This window comes from Podarcis gaigeae (genome assembly GCF_964106915.1).
Source record: "Podarcis gaigeae genome assembly, chromosome: 12".
Lineage (NCBI taxonomy): Eukaryota > Metazoa > Chordata > Lepidosauria > Squamata > Lacertidae > Podarcis > Podarcis gaigeae.
In genome coordinates this window covers 23,178,341-23,197,981 of record NC_139688.1, presented here as the reverse complement: position 1 = coordinate 23,197,981, position 19,641 = coordinate 23,178,341, and the positions used below count along the sequence as shown (strand labels likewise).

General features: G+C 42.6%; 1 long non-coding RNA gene across 1 annotated transcript; it reads right to left on the bottom strand.

The window, feature by feature from the left end:
- Positions 1-481: 481 nt before the first annotated feature.
- On the bottom strand, positions 482-18,607 carry LOC310828081. The gene is made up of 5 exons (XR_014556622.1): positions 18,408-18,607; positions 15,662-15,714; positions 11,801-11,902; positions 5,344-5,434; positions 482-573 (listed from the first exon to the last, which is right to left on the bottom strand). It is a non-coding gene; the product is annotated as an uncharacterized lncRNA (long non-coding RNA).
- Positions 18,608-19,641: the final 1,034 nt, after the last annotated feature.

Genomic DNA, 19,641 nt, shown 5'->3' with positions numbered 1-19,641 from the left:
CACATTATGATCTGCCTATTTCATAAACGATGGCCATGTCCTCATCTCATCTAAATGAAGAGGTCAGAAACCCCTTTTTATTCAACTGTAAAACATTAACCTAAAGGGGAATGCATTTCACGGGCATAAGAGTTAATTATCCTGCACAGTCTCGAGAGCAAGCTGCAGTTCATATTAGTGTAACGGATCCATGTAAATCAACACACAGTTCACGTAAGAAACACCCCAAAATACATTAAATAATCATTCACATCGCCATAGCCTTCTGCCTGAACTGCTTGGCATGGGATCAGGCCAAAGAGATTGGAGGAACAGAAAGATGAGCAACACAGAGCGGAACAGATACACTACATTGATAAAAAAAATGATGCCCAATTAACACAGAGAGGACTTCTGCATGGGAGACTCCAGCTTAGGGCTTCCCTTCATATGATGCCTCTCCAAAATCTAAGCCAGAGCATCTTTTAAAAGCACTGTAAAACTTACCTGTATGGGTTAGGGGAAACAGCTTAAGCTGGCAGAGAAGTAGGGATTTCAATGCATTTGAAGTGTTATCTGGGATGGGCCAGAAACCTGTTAAAATTTATTTATTTCTTGCTTCCCTATGACTGACCTTTTTTGTTAAAAAAAAGCTGCAGTCCAGTGCATAGTAAGAGCAAGCCCCATGCAACTCAGTTGAATATATTTGACTAAACAGGTATAAGGCAGTGCTGGAGACTGTTCATAGGGAAGCTGCAGAAAGAATGTAGCTGGTCAAGGGAGCAGTGGAATCATAGAATTGTGGGGTTTGGAGGGAACCTGAGGATCATCTAGTCAAAGCCCCCGCAATGCAGGAAAATGCAGCTGTCCCAGATGGGGATCGAATCCACAACCTTACTTGTATGGGTTGCCTTTGGGGAAACAGGTTAATGCACTACGCTCCAACCAACTGAGCTGACTCAAAAAGATTGAAAACCTCCAGTATAGTCCGCTCTCTAAGGGTGAATCCTCTGCAGCCAAAATAGCAATTCCCACCCACATGAGAGACATACCAGCAGGCTTTGGGGGATCCTCAAGGTTTGCAGGAGTACCAAAATATTTTGGGGGTGACTCTAAGGCAGGAATGTCCAAAGTCTGTTTCAGGGGTCTAATTGACCAGTTGGTTTAATCCGGCCCCTGTGGCAGTTTATTTCCTGGGGTAAAATCATAAAATAGCTCAACAACTTCAGTCCTTCAAAGGTCAACAACTTTGGTTGGCCCTCCAGTTGGCCCTCACGGCCCTTCACTTCATCAAATCTGGCCTTCTTTGAAGAAAGTTTGGACACCACTGCTCTAAGGCAATGGTGTGGGGGAACCCAAGGCAGAACAATGAAGGTCAAGCATACTCTGTAACCACAAAATGCTGACTGAGTGGGGTGGAACAGAAAGCCAGAGAGGAAGGGTAATGGAATGGAGTCATCTAGGAAAGGGCTGACTAATATGATGAGCAGGAGGAGGCCACATTGCAACATATAGTTGCAGGCTCCACTTGTATATATCAGTGGAATATATAAAACAAAACCCCAAAAAGAACAGGTAGGTAAGAACAAAGAGAAGGATGGTATAGGATAAGATTCACTTTTTCCACAGGGGAGCCCTAGGACTTAAGGGGTTGGGCAAGGTCAACTCAACCAATACCAGCCTGGGAGGCTGGCAAACCAGAGGTATATTTTAACACTTGAGCAGCAGATTCTCAAGAATGTTCTGCCACCTGTGCGAGTTCCTTATACCTTTACCTTAGAGGGATTTTAATCAAATACAAGAGGGCAATGTTAGTTTGGAAGAAGAGAAATGCTAGAGCTGAAGCCTATATGGAAATAATATACTCTGAACTAAGCCCTGTGGCTTTTAACCTCCGGTGTGTGGGACAAAGCTGCATTGTTCCTATTTGTAAAGTGTATTCAACACATGAGGGAACAATCCCTGCCCCAAGGAGTTTGCAATCTCCCAGCAGTAAACAAAAAGCACCTTACACATGTTCAGAGGTACTTCCCAGCCAGTTTGCAGGTACTGAGAAGAAATGTCCTGGTATATCCCAGAATGGAATTTTAGGCTTGATAGAAAAATACACCAAGGAGTCACAGTTTTTCAGAACTAAGCTAAAGTTGCTACTCTCCACCTCGGGATGTTTGCTGTCCTTTTATCAGTCTGATGCCAGGCAAACATTCAGCAGGTGCAGTTTCCCATTGCCAAATTGAATTGGTGCTTTCACATAGCAGTTAGTGAGCAATGTTGGCAAGGGAGACATTCCAAAATGAAAGCCACATCTGCATTCTCTAGAGACCCAGACTCAACCAGGGACTCAACTTCCCAGAAAGATTCATGTGATCTATGGCACTGGCTCAAGGTCAGAGTCTGCTGCCTGCAGACTAATATAGAACAAGTGGAAGGGATCATAGAAAGCCAGAATAAATAATCCGGGATATGCAATGGCGTCCTTCTGACCAGGAATAATTTACTTAACAAGGACTGGCTAATTGTTCTGAGCAGACCAGGATAACGCATAGTGCAAAAAGTGTGCATGCACCACTGATTCCCTGTATTGTATTGTATTCTGTTCCTTTCTTAATTATCTCTAACATTCTGTTTGTCTTCCTGGCAAGCTCCCTTGACTGCTGGCCAGGTTAGCTAGAGGGCAAGACCCTTGCTCTGACAGCATGCCACCCAGGGAGAGCCTGTGCCCTCAACAAACAGGGCAGTGCAACAACATCCCAAGACAAGCAGCATCTCAGGTCCCTTTAGATTATCAGCCTAGGCAGACAGACAAGCACTGTCTCTACTATAGCTTATCTCCTAATAATAATAATAATAATAATAATAATAATAATAACTTATACTGTATCTGTCTACTGCTGGGCAGGGAGCGTAAATGGGTTTACATGTGGAGTTCTACTCCAGATGTTAGCTAGATTCATGTTTTCATTCATTATATCATTATTTCATTATATTGTTATCTGCATTTTATAATGCATGGGTACTTTGAGCAGAGACTCAATTAATAAAATGAAAATGAAAATCAGAATAATTTAGGCCAAATATATTAGAGAGGGAAGTTATTGCATTTTTCTCAAAATTTTCAGGATGCAGATATGCTATATTACACCACATTGTGCTCACAGAAAAGGGCTGCTGGAATCAAGCAGCAGTCTGACAGGGAGGGAGCGCAGAAGCAAGAGAGGGGGCTGGAGGGTGAGAAGGGGCTTGTCTCAGGGTGGTATGCTCTCCCTGTTGAATGCAGCTAGGGTGGTCAACTGTGCTGATTAACTCTGCAGAGTTAGCAGACTGGCTTGGAAGATGGCTGTAATCTGAGTATTTGCTGTATGAGCACTCTCTAGTCCTAAAGCAATCACAATGATGACTGAAGTGCGTTATAGGAAATATATGCTTGGATAGTAAAGAGTTCCTAATTCTTGCTCTAATTTAGAGGTGCACAGGAGCCATGCTTGCTCTCTGATCTCCACAGGAGAGAGAAACAACACACACATCTTTTTTTCCAGCCGAGCACCTTTTCTGCCCACCTGCATTTTCCCAGCACTTGCTAGACTTTTTGTTTTGCCAGTAAGATTTTACACCAGCCTTGCATTATGGAGAAATGTCGGCCGCTCTGCTTGTAACATGTCAAAGGCCTGTTTTAAAATAAAGAGGAAGAGAAAAAGACACCACCCTTTTTCATATGAAGCAATTCATTAAGACTTTTTTTTAATGTAAAGGTACAAGAAAGGTTCTGTATGACCTTTTCCTGATCCTGTGCACCACCTGATTTAGAAATGACTGGTCGCGTTGCCTCAACAGCCCCGTTCATGCCTTATTGCTGAAGAGATTCGCAAAACATGTAGAGAAGGTGATGCTGCATGTGCTAGCCTTGCCCTAAACATTCCTGCACATCAGGGGTGTAGGAAGGGGGGTGCAGTCCGCCCCAGGTGCCACCCTGATGGGGGGGGGGTGACAAAATGGCGGGCGGCACTTGCTGTGGGGCCTGCAGCGTGCAAGAGCCACGTGTTTCGGCACCCGCAGGCTCCGCGCTGTCTACCCGCTGCCTCCCTCCAACCTGTAGGGCAGCTGAGGCCCCATGGCACGCTCCATCCCTATGGGCGCCGCATGCCACAGCCCATGCCTTCCCTATGGGGGCCGCGCACCCCATACAGCAGGGCGCGTGATGCCCATAGCGACAGGGTGTGCAGCACCCATAGGGAAGGCACAGGCTGTGCCGCCCTATGGGCAGTTCGCCCTGCCCCTGGGCATGCCACCTCAGGTGCCCAAGAGGCTTCCTCTGCCACTGCTGCACATACCCAGTGGACAGATGTGACAACTTGGCTCAAGGGACACAAGGAGCTCTTCCTGAGGCACAGTATCATGCTGCAGTTTGAGAATGATTATCTGTTTGTGGGGCTGACCACAGCTCAGTGGTACAGAATGTGCTTTACATGCAGAAGCTCCTGGGTTCGATTCTTGGCTTCTCCATTTAAATAGCAACTGCAGAGGAGGGCAACCAAGACGATCAAGGAGTCTGGAAACCAAGGCCTTATGAGGAATGCTAGAGAGGGAGTTGGGTATGTTTAGTCTGGACAAGAGAAGACTGAGAGGAGATGGGACAGTCAACTTCAAATATCTCAAGGGTTGTCACATCAATGGAAGATGGAGCAAGCTTGTTTTCTCCTGCTCAGGAGAGTAGTACTCAAACCAATGGATTCAAGTTACAAGGAAGGAGAGTCCGACTAATCAGGAAGAACTTTCTGAAAGTAAGAACTGTTCAACAGTGGAACGGACTTCCTCGGGAGGTTGCGGTTTCATTGGAGGTTTTAAAGCAGAGGTTGGATGGACATCTCTTATGGATGCTTTAATTGAGATTCCTGCATTACCGGGAATTGGAACGGATGATCCTCAGAGTATCTTCAAACTTTACAATTTTATGATTCTATGATTCTAAGCAATGAGGAAAACCTCCTGGTGGAGAGCTGCTGCCAATCGGAGATGGAAACACTAGGCTACATGGATCTGATCCATGGGTAGGCAAACTAAGGCCCGGGGGCCAGATCTGGCCCAATCGCCTTCTAAATCCAGCCCACAGATGGTTTGGGAATCAGCGTGTTTTTACATGAGTAGAATGTGTGCTTTTATTTAAAATGCATCTCTGGGTTATTTGTGGGGCATAGGAATTCATTCATTTCCCCCCAAAAAATACAGTCCGCCCCCCCCCACAAGGTCTGAGGGACAGTGGACCGGCTGCCTGCTGAAAAAGTTTGCTGACCCCTGATCTGAATGAGGCTTTCTACACAAAGTGTTATGGGACACAGGGCATGGCTTGAAAATAAAGGAGGCTGTCACCTTACTGAGCCTAAGCAGGTCTAGGTCTGGTCTACGCCAGCATTGATTGGAGGGGACTTCTCGGGGGCCACATGTATGCTGTCTTGGGGTCCTACGATGGAGGAAAAGTGGGGTATAAATGTAAGAAAATAAAAGAAGCAACAACACTGATAATTTTGCTATGTACAGCCTTTTAGGTTTGGTTTTAATTTTAAGATGAAATGTCTGTTTCTCCTGATTCTTTTTTAAACAATCCACACACACAAAGGCAAAGCTATGCACTGTTGTCTAGTGGAGTCTGTAAACAGAGAGAGTGAAACAATAGCTGTCCAAAGTGAGAACTTCCCCTATTCATGTTAATAGACTGTTAATTATGACCACTTAAATGCCCACAATGTTAACTATTTCACTGCTGACTCTCCTGCCAGAAACTGCCTGCATATTAGGACAATGTGGCTCATTAAACATTCCCATTATCTATAGATTATTTTAGCAGTACTGGTGTTTATTAATGTCCTTAATTAAAGATCAGTATAAAATCACCAAGTGCTGAATGTCATGTGGTTTGTGGTATGTGACAGGGCAGTGAAAGATTTTGTGGATTTACTAATAGATTCCCCCCCCCCCCCCAGCAGTGGTGGAGGCAATAAAATTTAATTGCCTAATAAATATTATGTTTCTTACAGTGATATTTGGTATTAAATGGTAAGAGCCAACCTGGGATGAATAAAACAAACACAGAAAAGGGGGGAAATGCAGAATCTGCCCAGATTTAAACTATAAAATACTTTCCCACATTTTCAGTCAGAAGGGATGCATGATGGGCATGAATCCTAAAATGATGGAGTACTTCCCCGCATGTGCTTTGGTTGGGTGGTGCTCAATGCTAGTCCTTACTCAGAGTAGACCTATTGAAGTTAATGGGCATTACTATGAGGCTCATTAAGTTCAGTGGATAGCCTCTGAGTACAACCCTTTGAGCCGGGTTAAGAGGTAAGTGATATTTGAAATCCACCACTATCAAATTCACAGTGTGTCCATTTCACTTTGGTCATTGGTTATGGAAATTAATGCTCCAAATGAAATCTAACTGTCATATACACAAGGTCTCCACCTTCCTCTTTATAACAATTAATCTGGGGGAAATGGCAGTCCTGTGGTTTCATACTCAGAATTACTAAAGCAGATTATTATCCTCTCTGCACCTTTATGCATGTACTGTAAGGATTGTGGGGGACATATTAACCACCCTGGTTGTGTCAGGATGACAGGCTGTTCAAGGATTAATCAACCTGTACAACATGATCTTAAGCATGCAAAAAATCTATTCTTTTTCAAAGCCATATTTTCAGTCTCTTCACCCAGAGTTGTCTCTTGGAAACAGCCCAATGGCACAGCATGGCTTACTAGGAAGGTACAGGCAATGTTTAGCAGGTTATGCACCTATTTATTTACTTATTGTAAGGAAACCGATCACTTATAAGCAGCAGCCAGGAAGATTAAAGCAGCAGTGAGAGCAGCTTCAAGTGCTGAGGTAGAACTGATTCACAGGTATTTTAAAAACTATAACTCAAACCACATTTCTGATGAAAAGGCATCCAAACCTCTTAAAGACTTAATCCCCCCACGAGCAATTTAGACTCTGAGCAATTTAGACTCGCCGCTGTTGCTTGCTGCCGAAATATAAACACATGTTGTCCTTTGAATGCAGCCACTCTCTCTAGGATGATAATAAATGTCCATAGACGGATGGTACCTATTCAATATAATGCTTTTTTAAAAAAAAAAAAAGCTCTGCCCAGTGGAACACAATTCTGAAGGCAACATATCTTCTATCTGGGGAAAAAGATTTGCACATCACCACCCATCCCCAAAACCTTGTGGGTTTTTTCTACCATTAGTGTTCCTTAAAGGTATTGACACAAAGAGTGAAAAACAGAACAGCTGGTTTTTTTTTAAAGAGTGGCCAGGTGATCCGTATGGATGCTCTGCAATGTGAGGAGGAACAAAAATATCTGGGCCTAAGTGCTGGGTCTACACCGCCACTCTTGAGACACTCCCCGCCCCACACCACCACCCCTGAACAGTTACCATAGAGATTGTAGGAGCCACAAAGAGCTTTGGTCACATTACTGGCTGGGAGGGGGTCAATTTGTATGCATGAGTCCTGCTGGGAATGAAAGAATACAAAGGAGGGCAGGAGAGATAATAGAAAGGGGGGAGAGAGAGAGAGAAATGAAGAGAGATTATAAGGAGAAAAAAGGGAGAGGACTAAAGCAATTAAAAACAAAGGAGAGGTAGAGAGAGGCTGGTGGAGAAAGGAAGAGAAGAAAGGAGAGAGGGACTGAGAAAGAGAGAATGAATTCATCTTGTCAGATACAGCACCTCTTGTCACTCACTGACAGGAAATGCTGCCTCCACAAGAGCTAATTCACAGGCAGTGGAAATGGGCAGAAACAGCAGGGGATGCCTCCATCACCTGACCTCACCAGAAAAACTGCATTGGGGAAGGGAAATGGCATGAAAGGGAGAGGCAGGGAAACTAATAAGAGAACCGGAAATGAAAGGGTGTCAATTGGTTTGCTATTAAAGATGGTTTGGAGAGAACCAGGAAAATAATAGCACCCAGGGCCTGTCAGGCTGGTTAACTAACACACACACACACACACACACACACACACACACACATACACATTCAGCATTGGCTATAGGGAATATGCGAGCTCAGAGCATGTATTAACCATTGTGTCATCCCTGGGCCTCTACAGCTAAGGACTGGGGTTAGTGTCCTACGGCGCTTGAAGATTGACCCAAATCCCAGAGGGATTTGAAACCGATCTATTCCTCATTATCATATTCATCAGCCCCCGTTACTCATTTGCAGAGTATAAATTGAATAAATCATCCTTTCGTTTCCAAGAAGTCATTACTATTTCATGGGAATAAATGCTATTAGCCCTTAGCATTTATATAGCACCTTTTAAATGTTCAAAGCGCTTTGCGTACATTATCACAGCAGCTTAATAAACTCCTGCAATTTGACATTATTTAAACTGCCTATTAAGCCAGCCAACACCATGGTTTGGGAGGTAGTTTGACTGCAGATAGGTTGGGTATAACCATTTTGCTTTGGCAAATAATATAATTACACATCAAAAACCAATTTAAAAATAGAGATGGGTACAACAGATAAAAACTGGCTAATATTTAATAACCAATTTTCTGACATGCCGTATTTTTTGCTCTATAAGACTCACTTTTTCCCTCCTAAAAAGTAAGGGGGAATGTGTGTGTGCAGGCTGCGCAGCTATCCCAGAAGCCAGAACAGCAAGAGGGATCTCTGCTTTCGCTGCGCAGCTATCCCTCTTGTTGTTCTGGCTTCTGAGATTCAGAATATTTTTTTTCTTGTTTTCCTCCTCCAAAAACTAGGCGCGTCTTATGGTCTGGTGCGTCTTATAGAGCGCAAAATACAGTATATTCTATATCAAATTAGATTAAGTTCTCCAGTGACCTGCACTATTCCAACCTCACACAAGCAAATCAAGACTTACCAGAAACAAGCTGGTTGGATTTTCTTTTAACTTTTTGTCTTTGTGATCTAATTCTAACCACTTTTGCCAACCACCATTGGAAACTTGTTAGGAGCAGGGAATAATAATAAAAAATCAGTATAAGAGGTTAAGAACATAAGCCATTAGCCAGTTAGTCTCCGGTTCAAATTTGAGCTCTGCATGTGTTCACCGCATGTCCTTAAGCATGCTGTATCTCCCAAGCTCATAATCCTTCATTCATTCAATAGTTTGCTTAAGTGATGCAGAGAGCTGCACTGTAATGAATATAGCGCAAAACAAAATTATTATTGGTTCCTTACAAAGCTATGAATCTTAATGTAGTTAAAAAGAAGATCAAATAAAGACTCACTGCTCACATAACTCAGTTTATTATTTACAAGTGGTACTAATCAGCACAGGTAGTTGCATTATTCTGATAATTGTGCCCATTCTGCAAATATGAATAATAGCAGATATGGCTATTATATGTGGCTAACCATACCACTTACCTCCTATCAATTAACAAAAGACCTTACAAACTCAGGTGTTGCACTGAGTCATGATAATCAAATGTGCATAGTCATTCTGAAAGAGCAGTGCCTAATACAGTGGTATCTTGGTTCTCAAACTTAATCCGTTCCGAAAGTCCATTCCAAAACCAAAGTGTTCCAGAACCAAGGCACGCTTTCCTATAGAAAGTAATGCAAAATGGATTCATCCGTTCCATACTTTTAAAAACAACCTCTAAAACAGCAATTTGACATGAATTTTACTATCTAACAAGACCATTGATCCATAAAATGGAAGCAATAAACAATGTAGTGCAGTCACACAATCAATCAATCAGTAGCTGCATTGGGTTCCACACAGTCACAAAAACAAGGAAAGAGCCACAAAAACGCAAAATAAATAGCAAAAGCAGACAGACCTCAGTGTAACACTCAAAGCAGAAGTGTGGCACTCAAATCAGAAGCGTAACACTCAAAACGGAGCATGTTCAGCTTCCGAGAAAAGCTCACAGGCCAGAACACTTACTTCCAGGTTTGCAGTGTTTGGGTTTCAAGTTGTTTGAGTACCAAGGCGTTTGAGAACCAAGGTATCACTGTATAGGCACACTTGGTACCAATTTTGCAACCACTAAGTCACTATTCTTGCATGGATTTTTCATATCTTATACTGTACAGTAAATATATATATACAAGATGTATCCCCTGGGGAGAGGGGCATAGGGGGATATGTTTGTGCTCTACACTACAAGAATCCTTCCCAAGGGGTTATGCAGGTGCTGTGTGCTACAGACTCCCTTTCCATAGTGTGTTATCCTACCAAACTACGGCAGCCTGACAGGCTTTGAATGTCTATCCTTAGGGACTGGTGGCAGCAGTAAGTGACAGGATCACTGGGGCAGCTGGGGCGGGGTCCCATGGTGTCATCTTGTGGTGTGTGTGTGTGTGTGTGTGTGTGGTGATTAAGGGGTGTGTTCCCGTCACCATCATGTCATGTCTTCCTATATGTGGGGGGGGGGGGGGCATGTGGCCATCATCGCTGGCCCAGTGCCCAACTGGTGGGCTTTGGTGATGTTTCTAAGGATGCCATGGGCATGTCTGCTAGGTTAACAACATTTTTGTTTCTTTTATTTGTTCATTTCCCCCTTCTGAGTTGACTATGTGTAAAGTACAGTGGCTATTCCACTGGTATAGAAACAGTGTACTTAGTGTATAAGGCTACTGATAACATTTCTGCCTGGTCTTTGTCTGTCCTCCCTGTCCCTGCAGAACAACTTTGACAAGGGTTCAGCTTGAGATTTCTCACTAAAGTTAGTACAGTGGTACCTCGGGTTACATATGCTTCAGGTTACATACACTTCAGGTTACAGACTCCGCTAACCCAGAAATAGTACCTCGGGTTAAGAACTTTGCTTCAGGATGAGAACAGAAATCGTGCTCCGGCGGCGCAGCAGCAGCAGGAGGCCCCATTAGCTAAAGTGGTGCTTCAGGTTAAGAACTGTTTCAGGTTAAGAACGGACCTCCGGAATGAATTAAGTACTTAAACTGAGGTACCACTATACATAGCTAGTACATTGCTCTGCGAGAGCTCTCCTTTATAATATCCAGGTATAACATTCACTGTGTTAAAGGGCTGCCACAGAATGGGTATATATAAACGTATGTGGTGGGACTGCTCAAAGGCAGCTGAATTTGTAATAAGGTATTCACTGAGATCCCTTTGCTCGAGAAACAAACTCTTACTCCACGTTTCCACCAGACACATTTGAACCATTATATAGAAACAGAATGGGATGTGAAAAACAAAGAACTTATATCTCATCTCTTAGCAGCAGCCCAGGGCTCAGTTGCCAAATACTGGAAAACCTTCCACCTTAATAATTTGGATTACTTAGTCTCCAGGGCTCAGTGAATTGCCCTCCTTGAAAAGATAGCTCATAAACTAAAAGTATGTAAAGGTTAGAGCTCAAATGACCTTTTTAAATGTATGGCATGATTTTATTTCTCATATGAATATTGAGCCATGTGGCTGCTCAGTGGCACCAGGTTACGCAAACCTTTGCTCAGCTAAGACTTTGTAGAACCTTTGCTCTCAATGATGATGGAACTCACAGATAGACAATACTTCTGTTTTTACGTATCTGCATTATTTGTAAAAGGAATATTTGTATGAGTTAATACTTCTATTGCCCCTTTGGAGCTGTGCTGTATCTTTGTCCTTATAGGTTTTGACGCTTTATGATTTATATTTTTTATTCTTTGTTTTCTTTCTTTCTTTCTGCTATGTTTGCACTTATTTTTCTTTTTAAAAAATCAATAAAACTTTAAATATAAAATATAAAAAACCAGCCATCTACCTATCAATCATCTGGCATCATGATGACATCAGGTCATCCTTCCCATCAAGGCAGTTCCACCCACCTGTCAGAGCTGAATCCTGGGTGTTTCACCAGCACATTCCCCACCAGGGTGATTCCTGCAGATTCTGGAGATTTGTTTGTTTGTTTATGTGTTGTTCCAGGCCTGTGGGCAGCAGGAGAGAACAGATAATCAATGGAAAACAAAGCAGGATAATTAAGAGAGCAGAAGACCTTTCGGTACCCGAGGTTGGTAAAGCTGAAGAAAAAGAATAGCCCACTGAATTATCCCTAGATGGGTATACAGCGCTGCTTGCTTATGTAAAGCTAGATACTGCCTTGAACTCAGGCCTGAGTCCTCATCCTGCTATAGTAATTTACAAAACACGTATTGATTTTAAGAACGCTGGATTGTCCTCTCAGCTATAAAGGGAAAGAAACCTCTGTTTTTTTAAAAAATGTTCAGACTGGGCTCAGCTGCTCAGGCAAAGCCTCTTCCAATGTCAACCTCTTAAAATGGCTGACATCCTCCTCAGAGCCCCTGACTGCTTCTGGACAAATAACGTAACAATTTGTGTGTGTGTGTGCCCAGCTCCATACAATGTGCAGAGTGATTTGAAATCATCAGTGATATGATGTTTAGAGAACACAATGGGATGGATCTAGTCTGAGTTAGCTACACTAGCTGTGAGTCCACATTACACATTTAAAGCATACTCAGCACACATTTACCATAATTTCCTCTGCACAGAAGCACCATTTCCAGCAACCTTAAAAAACTACATTTCCCATGATTCTTTGGGGGAAGTTATGTGCTCGTTAAATCTGTTTTTAATGTTTTCATTCAAAGTCAGCCGTCATAACTGCACTTACCCAGGGTTGAACTCAACAGAATTTTATTCTGAGACAGCTTGGTTAGGATTACACATTTTCACTGACAATGGGGCAGGGGAGGGAATTAATTCTGACTAACTTGTCCCATAAAGTTCAGTTCCCTTAGTTTGGAGCTAACCTCCTATTCAAAAGGCTTTTTAAACAATAATAATAATAATAATAATAATAATAATAATACATCAGACAGTTTCAAAATATTTCCCTTCCCTGAAAAGGATGGGAAATGTTCTTAGCCAGGTATGTTTTCTTAGCTGCTTTTAAAGAATTCAGTACTCTGGCAATCCTAGCTAGTGCCTAAGGAGGGCTTAATGGATTTCCTGAAATTCATTTCATAGGCAGCAAATTTAAAATAATGACTTTTAGCTAGTTGGTTGGGGTTTTTTTAAAGCCTGTGTATCTTTGAGCAACTAGGGTTGTTGGGTGTTTTTTTAAAGGTATTTAAAAATCATCTCATAATCATAGCTGTCAATTTACAGATTTGAAAATAAGGGACCAGCAGCCTTGAAAATAAGGGACCAACAGCCAAAATAAGGGACCTGCAGCCTCACCTGTTCCAGGCACTCCAGTCTTCCTGTCCTCCTGCAGTCGGGTCAAACTCATGCTGGGTAGCTTCAAGAACACTGTCCAACCAACTTTGTAACCAGACGTTCAGCTGAATAGAATCTGAGTCACATGCACCACAAGGCCTATGCAGCCTCAACTTAAGATGGCTCCCCGGCCTGGCTTTGCACTGCAAAGTTTGCAGCAGCACGTGCAACAAAATGGCGTCCAGCATTCAAAAACCCCCTCAGCTTGCACTAACTAGCCACACACAAGGCATGCAAGCTCTACCCCCCAGTCGTTCTTAGACTTCTTATTGGGTGAGCAACACAGCCAAGCAACACAGCTGGAGCCTCCCTCCTCCCTGGCCAGCAGGGAGGGAGGGAGAGGAGCTGCTTCCTTTGAAATTTAAGGGACATCATTTAAGGGACATTTAAGGGACATCCATCAATAAGGGACAGCAGTGGGACATGGCGCTGGAATAAAGGACTGTCCCTTCAAATAAGGGACACTTGACAGCTATGCTCATAATAAACATAATCAAAATGGAAAACTCCTTCCTTCCCACCTCTCAAGCGCAGTCCCAGTATCATTCAAATACACACAAATGTTGCTCATTCAAATAAAAGTACGGTATATTTACATATGTCCCCTTAAGTTGTTGGTCGGCTACAACCATATATATCTTTTGCTGTTGTGTCGGAAATAAAGCTCAACCAAGTTTTATAAAAATTTGTCTGATTTTGTGTTTCTTTGGTCTCAGGCTTTGTTAGGGTCAGTTTTTCCATTAATATCAAGTCACACCCCTATAGAAACGACATTTCAAACAAAGCATTTAGCAATTTTAAGACTCACTGCCATCGTAAGGCAAGTTATAAGATTAGATGGAAAGTAGTTGGTGTTGTTTTGATAGACTAGAATGCCTCCTACAGAACTCTTTATAGAAGGACTGATGTGATAGAGGGTCAATCATGTGTGTTTTCGTCACACTTACTCACAGAGACAACTTATACACACAATACATTTAAAATGCATTCAGAGCACATGACTTCCCCCAAAGAATCCTGGGAACTATAGTTTGCCCCTCACAGAGCTACAATTCCCAGCACCCTTAACAAATTACAGTTCTCAATATTCTTTGGGGAGAACTAATGTCCTTTAAATGTAAAGCCACAAACTGTATTTCAACTCCTACAGCTGTCTGTAAGGCCTGAGACACTTCATGCAAAAGATACAGGAATTGCCATCTGGCTGTGCTTGCTTGCCCTCCTCCATCTAAGGTTGTTGAAAAAATTACAGAGGCTATGAACCTATACTAGCCGGCTGCAGTTCCACATTTCTGACAAATTCTTCTAAAAATTTCCAAAGGCAGCCCAGCTGGCCTCACTGGGTTTCTATCCAGCTGTTATATAACGTTCACAGCTCCCTTAGCTCTTGAAAACTGACCTACTTGTTATCTATTAATAAAATTTTACTGCAGCAAACCTTATCTTCTTTCCAATTTAAATTCCTAATTACTACATTTTCAACAGACCTCAGTCAAATGTAAGATAATATTACCTTAACTATTTTGCGTCTTTTCATTTCTGGAACCAGAATGAGAAAAACATTCTCTCCCAAATTCCTAGCCTATGACGGACAAAAATAAGAAACTATGATTAGGGACTAAAATAAAAAAATTCTGGTAAGGCATGAGAGTGGAATAGTATAAAAACATTCATGGTTTGGCTCTGCAAGCCACAGATACATTACTCTGCAGCATCAGCCTCAATAGAGAGACTTCGGGTGCAACTTTTCTCATGGAGGACTTTCAAAAAGCACAAGAAAATATATACCATATTGGCCCAAATATAAGCCACACCCGAATATAAGCCGCACCTTTAAAATTCATGGGGGGGGGAGAGAAAAGACAATACCCAAATATAAGCTGCTCCCTTCGCTATAACCACAGGTTTTCTTTGATCTTATGAGTTTCAATCAAATCAGAATCCAAAAGTGAACATAAAGTGTGGTATAGTAAATAAGGAACAATACATAATTTACAATAAAACCTTGGTTATTTTTACACTTTACAATTTACAATCAATTTCCATGGTAGCAGAGTTCATCTGCTGCTACTACTACAAGCAACAATCCATCTACCTTAGGGCAAATAACATCATGAATACTGTTTCCCAAGTTTATCTAGGTGGGCTAAATTATTTCTATTTAAGTACTTAGGTTTATGGTTCTGTGATTGCACTGGAAGAGTGCAATTCTTCCTAAGCATGTCTACTAAAAAATAAAGCAAAAAAGTAAGTCCCAGTGAGTTCAATGGAACTTCTCACGAGGTACATGTGCAAGTGTTTAGAGGACTGCAACCTAAAATACTCTCAGTTGGTGGTTCATGAAAAAGAGGTTTACCAACAGCTATCAATCACAATAGCTAAAGCAGAACCTCTCTGTTCAGAGGCACTCTACCTCTTGACTGAGATGTTCAAGGAATACTTACCTATTTCAGTGATGCCCTGTTTTGTGTGCTTCCCAGGAGTATCTGGATGGACACTGTTGAAAGAAGGGTACTAGGTTAGATAGATTGATATATCTGTGAAAAAGAAAATGACACAGAAAAATAATCTAAATAGGTGATAGCCAACTAAATCATGCTCAGGGTAGACCCAATGAAATTAATAGGCCTACTCTAACATTATCACCCAATATACGGATTGCATGTTTTCCGGTATTTATTGGGAAATTTGGCCTGACCCACATGTACATAATCTACCCACATGTACGTAAATTAAATGGAAAGGATCTGGGCCACTGGACTGGCAAACAACATTTTGTTAGCCTTTCCAAAATGAAAACAAACGTTTATGAAGATGTAAAGGAAAGTACAGTATTCCTTTAGGCCTGTCTGCATGCCTTTGACCTGAAACATTTTGAACTTTAATTCCAAATTAGTAACTGATATAAATAAGATGCTACATTGGACTCAACACTCAGTGCCGTACTTTGTCTCCACGTCTACCACAAAGAGTTTCTTGGAGCTACAATAACAAAGTCTGCCTCAATTTCACTGCCAGAACTTTAAGGCTGCAGTCCTCAAACCATTTACACAGATTAATGCTGATGGAGCTGCTTTTTGAATGGAGTATGGCAAGGAGAATACAATTTCCCCCTAAAGGCTGTGAATCTGCAGCTATTCAGCCCTTACACATGGAGGGGGAACAATAATTCATCTGCACGTATATAAAAGTGGGACTAGTCTGGAATCTGGATCATAGTTTATGTGCTTTCACATTTATTCCAAACCAGTTGAACATTCCCTGAATTAAAATAGGATTTTTAAAAAACCATTTTTTCCTTTACTGCTTGCCCATTGTGCTTCTCAGTCCTTCTTTTCTGATTACATCATGAAAAGAATCTTTCACTAATCTTCCCACCCTGTAATGTTTGCTTCCTAAATACCTTGGACTCTCAGTTACAAACTATTAACTTGGCAACATTTAAAAATCCACGACCTTTGAGTTTCAAGGCCTTCCCCACTGAACCTTAAAGCATTCCTACAGCTCAGCCAAGTCCTCTCCCATCAACCTCATGTTCTCCAAATTACATCATAGGTTTGTTCTCAATCTACAAAGCACTGCTTATATGTAATGAAATGTCAGATATCACTGTAAGAGCAAGGAATCAATGTTTTCTTTGGCAAATGATGTATTATAACCTCCCAATTACTTTGTAGTTCCTGCTCACCCAATCTCATGGACCATTTACCTAGAATCAAGTTCCACAACTGGTTTCTGAAAAAGCAACTTGGTGACAGAATATAAAAACTTCCAGGTAGAACAGAATTCTTCATCAGAAAAAACTGAATGGAAAAACAGCTGCCCTGCATAACTGAGAGGCTTGCATATACATTCACCAACAGACACTGGTCCTGTTTAAGTTTTTCAAGTTTGCAACGGCAGTATCAGTAACTGAAAGAATTACTGCAGTACTGGTGCACCATATCTAAGGCAGTCTCTAGTTATCCAGTACTGTCTCTTGAGGCTCTCATTTGGATTTTTCTTTAAGTCATTCTGCCAAGTTTATTCAAAGAGGGCACTAATCCAAGGAAAGTAAAACAGTAACTAGCAAAAAGTGGAAAGAATTTGCACTGAGCAAAGCCCTTCTGAATAATGTAACCTGTGAGCTTGTTGTCTCGGCCCCCACGGAATACTCCGTTGTGGCTCCTATTTACAGTAAATAATCTTCCCCCCTACATAAAAGGCCTGTTTCTCACATTCTAGATCAAGAGCCTTCAGAAACTATGAAACTCAACTAAACTTCACTTACTTCCTCATTTAATTAAATTCATCCAAATTGCTATTTTTCAGTAGTGTTAACAGGGAAATAGAAACATTAAGTTTTATTCCAGCCAGGATTTATGTTTAACTGCCCTGGAAAGGGATGGATTAAAATATTCAAGATGACTGTTATCTGCACCCTTTTATTATAGCTGTTTCCCATGTTCTGAAACTTGCAGGCATATGAACCCACTCATATATCATTATATTAACCTTATATAGCTGCATTATGAGAATGAAAACAGCCAGTGGAGGAACAGTGTGGCTTGCTGGTGTGGGAAGCAGGACAGGTGGACCACCTTATAACTCTGCTTGTTAATACCACCGAATAACAGCAACACAAGCAATTAAAAAGCCATTTTAAAATGGCTGTTTACTGTAGTAATTATTGTGATTATATTATTACTACTGATTATCGTAAAGCTGAATTCTCTCTGCCACACAACTTCTTGGCATGGAACAATGCGAAACTTAAAGAGTTCCTGGAAAGTTCTCTCTCCTTCCCCCACCCCCAGCTTAACATGTCAAAATGATGGAGATGTTGTTGTTTCTTAACCAAATTACACTGCTATCCACCCTCAGCATATTATTCTACATCCTTAATAGCACCTTTTAAAGGGTCCAAACAACTTCCAGGCCAACGTGTCAGGAGAAAAGGAAACTATACTTTTTCTTTTCCTATTTTTTGGGGGTTAAAAATTAGGGCACCTTCGAGCAAAACCAAAACTATTTCGCCCAGTGCTTTCTTAAAAAAAAATAATGTTTAGGAGTACTTCATTTTGACCCAAGAAAACCACCATTTTACTGTATAATTCAAATTGGGGAAAATAAATACACTAAATGGACAAAGAAGACGTTTAGGAGTAAGCGTACTCCTACCCCATTAAAAAAGCACTGATTTCGCCTAACCCGGGTTTAAGAAAAGGCCGGCGTGACCTCTTTACTTTGATCCTTGCTTCCCGCCCTTTTCGAATGGGCCTCGATTACGGGAAGGAAAGAGACACCATCTTCGAACGGGATTCTTATAGCTCCATTTCCAGAAGGGCGGGAAGAAGCACTTGCCCCTGCCATTGGCCCTTCCCCGGGCCACGCGGCTTATCCGATCCCTTCCCGGGCTGGTAGCAGCGAATCAACGCGCAGTCACGGGGTTTGCGGCACATAGAACGGCCGGCCTGGTCGAGGCGCTGCTTGGGCCCTGTGCTGCGCTCTTCTTTTTGCTGGCCGAGGGGAGCCATCTGGTCAGGAGGACTTGTGGGGAGGCAGAAGACCAGCGCCCCACGCAGTCGGAATGAGCCACAGAGGGCCCCACAGCGCAGAAGGGCCACATTTCGGACAGGGACACATGAAGCTTTAATAAAGCTACCCAGAGAAAAAAATAAAAATGGGATTTTCCAGGGAGCTGATGACAACACTGGGTTCCATTCCCATTCCAGTGCTCCCGTGCGCCTTTTTGGGTGGACCCATCAAGGAAGCGAAGTGAGCAATGGGGGAAAGAGCCCACTTCAGTACCGTTTACCCTCCCGAGGGGCTGTCCCCCCCCCGCCCGGAATCCTGGCTCGCTCCTCGCTGTGTTGGGTCCCTACACTCATCCCACATATATATACCCACACACAGTCCTGATCGCATATGGTCTCTTGCTCTCAATTAACAACACAGCCTTCTGGAGTCTCTTGACCCGAGGCTGAGATGTGGGGCTTGGGGGAGAGGGCTTCTTCCTCGGGGTGTTGCCCGATGTGCATGGGTTCAGTGGAGCCTGTGGGAATCTTGACACCTCTGGAGGGCACCAGGTTGGGAGCGGCGAAGGGCGAAAGCTTCCTTCATCGAATCCTCTCCCTGCCATGCTCGTCCCTGGAAGCAGTTTGGGTTGCTGCTTGGCGATCCAGGACTTGCAAACGCCTTCTGCGTTTGCGGTGACAGCAGAAGATGACTTGCAGCAGGAGAATTCACAGATAACTGGAGGCTGCCGCTTGGGGATAGGATTCCTAGGCAGGTGAAAGAGGAAGGGAGGCGAGAGGGTGGGTGGGTGGAGGAAAACCACCTGGAAGGTGGGTAGCAGTGGAAATGAATGGGGACCCTCGCAACCACACACTGGTCAAATGTCAGCTGGAAAGATGGGCTTTCTTTTGTGTTTTTACCTGAAACT